Source organism: Ruditapes philippinarum, unplaced genomic scaffold (assembly GCF_026571515.1).
Source record: "Ruditapes philippinarum isolate M1 unplaced genomic scaffold, ASM2657151v2 ctg9567_1_1_1_1, whole genome shotgun sequence".
NCBI classification, from domain to species: domain Eukaryota; kingdom Metazoa; phylum Mollusca; class Bivalvia; order Venerida; family Veneridae; genus Ruditapes; species Ruditapes philippinarum.
This window is the reverse complement of record NW_026859582.1, coordinates 40,673-49,086: the sequence shown is the minus strand read 5'-3', so window position 1 is coordinate 49,086 and position 8,414 is coordinate 40,673. Positions and strand designations below refer to the sequence as shown.

The following is an 8,414-nucleotide window of genomic DNA, read 5'->3' as shown; positions in this document are numbered from 1 at the left end:
TTATAAGCATAAACTCTGTCTAATCGTTGTAATAGTTTTTAATTATAAGTGAAAGTTTGGGGAGCTTATTTAATGAGATAAAATTAGCAATTTTACTCAGAGTATATCATCCATAGTGATGTTTACATTTTTCTTTCGTGGCCTTCGTTTAAATTTATGATTCTGTAAATTTCTTTATAAGTGTTTTGTGTATCTTGTTCTGTAAATTATATTTCACAATTCAAAGACAATTACTGCACTAAGACAAGTCACCGCAATAATGACGTTATTCCGCAGTTTAAGTAACAACTACGCTGATAAATTTGTTCGGGTAATCTTGAATCTCCTGAATCATATTTCAAGTACGCTAAAAAAGAGAATTTGAAGGAAAATTATGACAAATCTTTGACTCTTAATATAATGTCCTTGCAAAAGAAACACTTTCAGGGAAGGGCTTACTTACATGGGATAATTAACCAATAATTAAATTCATTCTTTTGATGGTTATTTTATTTCCAGTGTCAAGATATTTTCTAAGTATGTCTCTTTTTCCATTGTAACATGTCGCAGCTGATGTTTATAGATCAGAATAAACACTTAAATGTAAAAAGAATAAGGAAGATATCATCACGTGCATATCATTGTTTAATATAACGGATATTCCAAGTAAGACAATTGTTCTGTGTAATGGTCGTGTGCGGGTAATTCTACGAAACGTCGTATATTAACGTCCCTTTATATAGTCAATTGTATACAGTTTTTTATTGGTTGGTGAAATTAAAGCTTTTTTTCACATACTATGTAAAGAAAAGTATACAGAGACATGTGGGACTTATAATAGACTTATTTTTTGATATGTATAAAGTCATTTTGTTAATAAAACTAAATAATAATAACAAGTGTCTTCCATAGCAACCAGTGACTTTCTTGCTATAGCAACCATCGACTTTCCATAGCAACCATTTAATTCCCATAGCAACTAGTGCCTTTCCTTGGCAACCATAGACTTTCCATAGCAACTTTTAACTTTCCATAGCAACCAGTGACTTCCATAGCAGCCAGTGAATTTTCATAGCAATAAATGACTTTCATAGCAAATATTTACATTCTACACAAATGTGTGAATCTACGATTGAATTTTATAGCCGGCACTGACTTTCAATGAAACCATTTATCTTATATAGGAACCAATGCCTTCTTTAGTAGCTATTGTTTTCCCTAAGCAATTGCAACCAGTTATGTTTTACATGTGCACTATTTCAGGTGCAACTATGAACATGAGATATTAGATTAAAATGACTTTCCATAACAACATGTTACTTCTATATACATAGCAACTATCGACTTCCCATATCAACCATTGACTTTCATAGCAACCAGTTATTTATATAGGAGCCAAAGCTTGCTATAGTAACCATTTACTTTCGGTGCTAGGAGGCGTGGACGGTAACATGCACTTTCCAGTACTGTCTATGAACAGACTCAATCAAACCGAGTCTGCAACATTTTACAATTTTGCCGTCTTGGGCTTTCTTGAGTGTTCTGTTATTCTCTATTTTACCATAGCAACCACAGACTCCGATAACTTTTCATTTTCCATAGAAACCAGGGGCTTCTACAGGAACTATTGACTTCTGTAACACGGTAGGGAATCACGTGACTTTTACGGTTACGCGTACAGACAATATGGCGGCCTAAAAACCTCGCTTCACATGTGTTTTCAGGTAATTCTTTATTATATCCCTTTTACTTACATACGAGACCTGTTGCAGCCTACGCGGAATAAAGAATTGTTGCCGCCTATACCTTATTTTCCACCCCTGTGCTCATAGCTTTTTCAAACACTCGAAAATTCAACAGAAATTTTCAATGTGAACAATTATTTTTCGGGTAACATTCACACAAATTTTTTATTTTTTATGAATTTGATTAAACTACGTCGCGTTAGCAAAGAGAAAATGTTCATAGAATTTCTTTATTTGAAAATGTAAATATCAGGCATGTTAAATGTTGACTGGTCATTTTCTATTCCAATACATGAGAGAAAAATGATTTGGGTAACTCCCACGCGTACTTTTATTGTTGATAACTCCCACGCAATATTTTATGTGCAAGCAATATCTATGCAGGTTATAGCCTAGATATTGATTGAACAAAATCATGATTGATGCATTTAGCCTTAAACGTTCATAGAATTTTGAATAATATTAAAAATACCGCCAAAAGGTCCTGGATAGAATTAAGCCCCTATGGATAGCAGAATACATACTCACGTAAATATATTAAATGAAGTTTCGATATAGATGAATTAATCGCAGAAATTAAAATAAAAGTCTCAAATATAAGAAGGAGGTCGATTTCAAATTAAGCACAATTACAGTTGTCATTTTTCATAGTTTGCAGATATGGACAGTTCAAGCTCGGATATTGTTTGTGGATAATGTTGGAAAACATTTGTCTTAATGACCACATAAACTGGCTACTCGGCACAGGACCTTGTAATTAAATGTTGTGGCAAATCGAAACGTGACAGGTATGGCATTTTACTGTTATTCGTAATATTAAGATTTTAAAGACATCCAAATAATTTTATCACTTAGTCTTTTATATAACCAACTTTTTTCAAATTAGTGTCTGTATTTAACATTATTATGTTGTGTTTTTTTTATCTAAAGCATAAAAGAAAACAACCTAAAGAATATTAGAATGGGTCTTTTATTTTACAAACTAGGTAATAAAATCTAGAGGACTTATGTTTGAATGTCATCTTAATACCAACAGTAAATCCCGTAACGTTTCCGATTTGCTGGGCTATAAAATGTTTTACCACAACATTTATAAGGTCCTGTGCCGTGTAGACTGTTCATGTGGTCAATATTTGAGACCTATCCGTGAATGAAATGTTTTCCAACATTTATCACAAAACAATATCCGAGATGGAACCTTCCATATCTGCAAACTATGAAAAATGACAACTGTAATTATACTAATAAAAACAGAAATACAAAACCTCCTTCTAATATTTTAGACTTTTGTATCAAAAACGCGACCTAATTGAATGATTTGGGTTTGGTAGGCCTTACGCGAAATTATTGATGTCCTTGGCAATTTTATGATTTTACAAGCCATGCCTTTTTGAAATTTATTTATCATATTATTGTAACCTATAAGCAGATGAAGTGATGTTCGGCCCATATAATTTACGCCCCAAGGACGATTCGTCAATTAAACTGTATTAATTTTATATCTTAGTGATTGTAAAATTAAGTGTGAATTAGTTTGAAAAGTACATTATATCCATTGCATTATCAAAACAACAAATATTGATTAAACTGTTTGAGGTTAAAAAACAAAGATGAGTGTTAAATTTTAAAGTTTATTGCCGTGAATTTATAGGGAATAATAAATCTATTTTATATTCTAGATCCTGGTCCTGGCTGAAATTTAGAGTATTACAGCTGTAGCTTGTATACCATAAATTAAACATGGAAAGGACTGTTCTTGAGAAAATTGCTGACGTAACTGATGGAGCAGTTTTTCTTACCAATCATAGGTCAGACTTAAATAGCTTCTTTTTAAAAAGTTTTGTTGTTTTTTGTACATAATTTACTGTCAATTTGAAACTTCAGCTGTATCTTAATTTCTATGCTTTTTTATTATGTAAATCTGAGAGATAAGCATTTTAAGATAAAACAAATCACTAAGTTGATTAATTATATATATAATTTGAGATTGACCAAGTCAATTTTAACTAGTAATTTCTTATTTTATTTGCAGAAGCAGTAGAAGTATTCAAACACCATCATGAAACACTTAAGACATACACAGAGAGCTCTAGAAGAAGTACTAGTGGTAGATTGGAACAGATTGTAGCTTAATTGTTAAACTAAAAGGATTTCTTAAATCGTTTGAATTTAAGCTACACTTGAACTGTATTTTTGAAATAAAATAGCTGAAATATTTAATAGTGTCTTGATTTGTAGCTCACCTTGCACATAGTGCAGGTGAGCTTTTAGGATGGCCAATCAAATGCGTCCGTAGTCCGGCGTCCGTCCACATTTTATTCAAACGACATCTATAATACCACTTGGCCAATTTTGATGAAACTTGGCAGGAATACTCTTTGTATGAAGCTCTATCAAGATTGTTCAAAGAATGCCATTCCATGCTAAACTCTGGTTGCTATGGCAACTAAAAGAAAAAAAACTTAAAAGTTCTTATACTTCAAAATGGAAAGGGCTAGAGCATAGATATTTCTCACAAGGCATAAGCTTGTTGGTGTCTACAAAGTGTATTCAACTTATGGTCTAGAGTTGAAAATTGGTCTCTGTTTTGGGGGTTAAAGGGTTTTTTATTGCAAGGTTATATAGACTTTCTTTGTAGGGATAAATTGAGATAGTGTATCTTGTATTTTTTGTCTCAACAGACATTGTTATGAAGATTTTTCTGTTAAAGCATTAGAAAGATGAAAATTTTGTTGAATGTGAATGTTGATTCTAAACAGAGTCAATCAGAATAACACAAATTTGAGAGCTACAGTGAAGTTGATTTCCCCATTCAATAATGGATTCTTTCATTAATTTCGTAACACCATCAGAAAGGAGACTGTGTCATTTCCGAAATACAAAGTAAAATATTTCGGTTCTTGACAATGACTTGCACATTATATGTGTAAGATATTGCACAAAGAAACGAAAGTGAACAAATAATGTTGTTTTTTTTCACAAGAATTAGTTGATAAAGTTAAAAATTTAATTTACAGTACGGATATTACTTTTACTATCCTTCCGGTTTGCGGGAAAAATCATATATTTCAACATCGTCTACACCGGTCTTACTGATGAACGAATTGAGTCATAATATTTCATTCTGAGAACAAACATACAATTCAAATCATTAAATAATGCATATCATTTTACAACTTTGCCTCAGAAGACATCTGTATCAATCTGACCTCGAGTTGAGATTATAAACAAAACTAAACCGGAAGTAGGACAAAATGGCGGCTTTGCCAAGAAAAATGAGAAATTTTGTAACATAAACTCGTATTTCATAACAAAGAAGTGAAGATGAATACAATTATCGATGTGCATCGGTGATACAGGTATTTTGTTAACTGTTTGTGAAGTATTCAGGCATGACATTCAGTATTTATGTAAATATCACCTTTCGTGTTCTTATTTCTAAAATAATACTGTCCTAGGATGATAACTTGAGCCTTTGTTTACATAACAAAGACCAATAACAATCCGAAAAATAGGTTAGGCAGATCAATGCCACAACCTATAAAAATGAAAATAAAACTACATATTATCATATGACTTGTTAGCGCAGTAGGTAGAGTAACCGTGACAGCAGTGTGTTTTACCCGTACAGGCAGAAGTCCGACTACTGGTAACATGGTACATATTTTTTGTTTACTTCAGCACAGCCAATTGTTCAGAAAACAAATTTGACCGGTTTTTGCATATACATACATGAATATGATATCGAATATTTTATTACACTGCGATCAAAAATAAATACAAAAAGAAAATAGAATGGAAATAAAAAAATATATATATATATATATATATATATATATATATATATATATATATATATACTATAAAATATATATTATAAGAAGAAAACAAAAAGGAAAACGAAAAATAAATAAAGAATAATGATGAAAAAAACAGAGTAAGAAGAAAAAACTGTGGTTATAAAATGACTCTAAGTGGGATTCGAACCTATGAGTACAAAACACAAATACCGTTGTTACAATTACTCCGACCTACCGACAGAGCCATAACGGTAATACACAAACAATTCTGTAAGAATAATGCTATATAGTATGTGTAAGTGTTTACTTTTACGATATCGGATAATAATCCAGATAACCCCGTTTTTCGACTTTCCCATGTACCGTTAAGACCAAATTATCATCTTAGGACAGTACATGTACACATGTGTTATTGACCTCAATAAATGTAAGTGAAAATGGAACAATAATTATAGTTATTATCCATGGTGCTAGAAATACTTAATTTTCTTTATCATTTAGTTAACTAAGCAAGAAGTTTACGTAATTTAAAAATTATCTAACCTCACAATAGTTATCAATTTAAACTTGAAAATCTACTCAAAATGACTTCCCAAACATTTTACAAGATTTAACTTTACAATTAAACCTGTGTATATAACCACTCATGTGAACAGGAAGAATTTTTTGTAGAAAGGAATGTTCTAATATGATAAACCACATGCTTGGGGATTAGATCCTGCCCCCAACATGATACCCCTGAGTAAACACTATCAAAAATATTTTAATATTTAAACACTTATGGGATATCTGTTACGACAATAATACTGGTTTTCGAAAAAAAAATACATAATTATATGCAAAAAAATACTGTTTACCATCATGTATTGAGACTTGATTCCGGGCAGGCAGGCGAATTGGTTGGGCCATTTTTGGTAAAAGTTTTCTCAGCAACTACTTATCAGAGCCTCATGATATTTAGTATACAGCATTAACACATTGTCCCATACCATTGGATTTGATTTCAGGTCTGTCACTCATCCACTTCATGTTTACTGACTTAGTTAAATTCATAATAATAGTCAATGGTAGGAATTTTTTGTAACAATTTTCTCAGCAACTACTTATCACAGCCTTTATATTTGGTATACAGCATTAACATGTAGTCGCATACAATGGGATATGATTTTAGGTATGTGGCTCATCCACTTCCCGTTTGCTGACTTAGTTAAATTTTAGGCATTAATTGTAAATGTAAAGGAATTTCGGTAACAGTTTTCTCAGCAACTACATATCACAGCCTCTTGATATTTGGTATTGTGACTGCATTAACATGTGGTCGAAAGTTCAGGTCTATCGCTTATCCACTTCCTGTTTTCCGACTTAGTTAAATGTTTGACATTGATGGTCAATGGTAAGAAAATTTTTGTAACATCACAGCCTCATGAGTCATGTTATTTGGTATACAAATGCAACCCGGCCATTTTTGTCTTTGACCCATTTTTATTGAAGTATTTTCCAAATTTGTACTTCGTCTTGTTAATTATGATGTCATTGTTAAAATTTTCATGATGTAAACACGATACAGGGGGTGTATTTTTTAGCAACCTGTACTTTAAAGAAAAGAAAAAAGAAAATGACGTTAAAGAATTTTATAAACCTGTTGCTTGTTTTTAAGATCTATTTCTTAAGGTGAGCGATATAGGGCCATCATGGCCCTCTTGTTTTGTTAAACTCTGTTACAGTACTTTGCTTTATATTAGAATTAAAGTATGTTGAAATGACATTGAAACTTTAACGTTGTGCCAACGTTGAACTTCAACGTTTTTTAAACTTTCAAATTCGAACATAAATCCAACGTTATTTCAACGTTGAAATTTGACCATACTTCAACGTTGTTCAACGTTGATGTGCCTGCTGGGTAAATTCTATCAAGGACCTATTGGCGGTATTTTTAATATTATTCAAAATTCTATGAAAGTTTGATGCTGAATGCATCAATCATGATTTTTTTTCAATCAATATCTAGGCTATAACCTGCATAGATATTGCTTGCACATAAAATATTGCGTGGGAGTTATCAACAATAAAAGTACGTGTGGGAGTTACCCAAATCATTTTTCTCTCGTGTAATGGAATAGAAAATGACCAGTCAACATTTAACATGCCTAATATTTACATTTTAAATAAAGAAATTCTATGAACATTTTCTATTTGCTACCTCGACGTAGTTTAATCAAATTCACAAAAAATACAAATTTTGCGTGAATGTTACCCGAAAAATAATTGTCCACATTGAAAATTTCTGTTGAATTTTTGAGTGTTTGAAAAAGCTATGAGCACAGGGGTGGGAAATAAGGTATAGGTGGCAACAATTCTTTATTTCGCGTAGGCTGCAACAGGTCTCGTATGTAAGTAAAAGGGATATAATAAAGAATTACCTGAAAAACACATGTGAAGCGAGGTTTTTAGGCCGCCATATTGTCTGTACGCGTAACCGTAAAAGTCACGTGATTCCCTACCGTGATTATTGTCTTTCACTATAAAATCACTACAAGAAAAGCATTGATGCAAAGCATCAAAGGGCGTCCAAGCAAGAAGTGCAGCAGGTGAAGATGAACTAGTAGATATATATAATGACCAGATATTCTTATAAACTTTTCAATGGTTAATTGGTTTTTACCAGAATTGTATATAACTTATGAATGAACGGACGAAAGACATTATTCATTATTAACTTTCATTGGCATGCTAGAGATTAAAATATTACTTGTTATTTCTTTAGGATCGTTGTTATTAATAGCAACGGATATACATGTATACAATCATTTATAATCCATATGTGTAACGCATGATCAACACCACACTTGTGTAATTGTCCCTTATTATGTTATCGCTATTAGCGAAGACT

At 31.9% G+C, this 8,414-nt stretch overlaps 1 long non-coding RNA gene across 1 annotated transcript; it reads left to right on the top strand.

Annotated features, from left to right (window-relative positions):
* Positions 1-1,958: 1,958 nt before the first annotated feature.
* On the top strand, positions 1,959-5,006 carry LOC132757142 (uncharacterized). The gene is made up of 3 exons (XR_009629410.1): positions 1,959-2,512; positions 3,404-3,532; positions 3,757-5,006. It is a non-coding gene; the product is annotated as an uncharacterized LOC132757142 (long non-coding RNA).
* Positions 5,007-8,414: the final 3,408 nt, after the last annotated feature.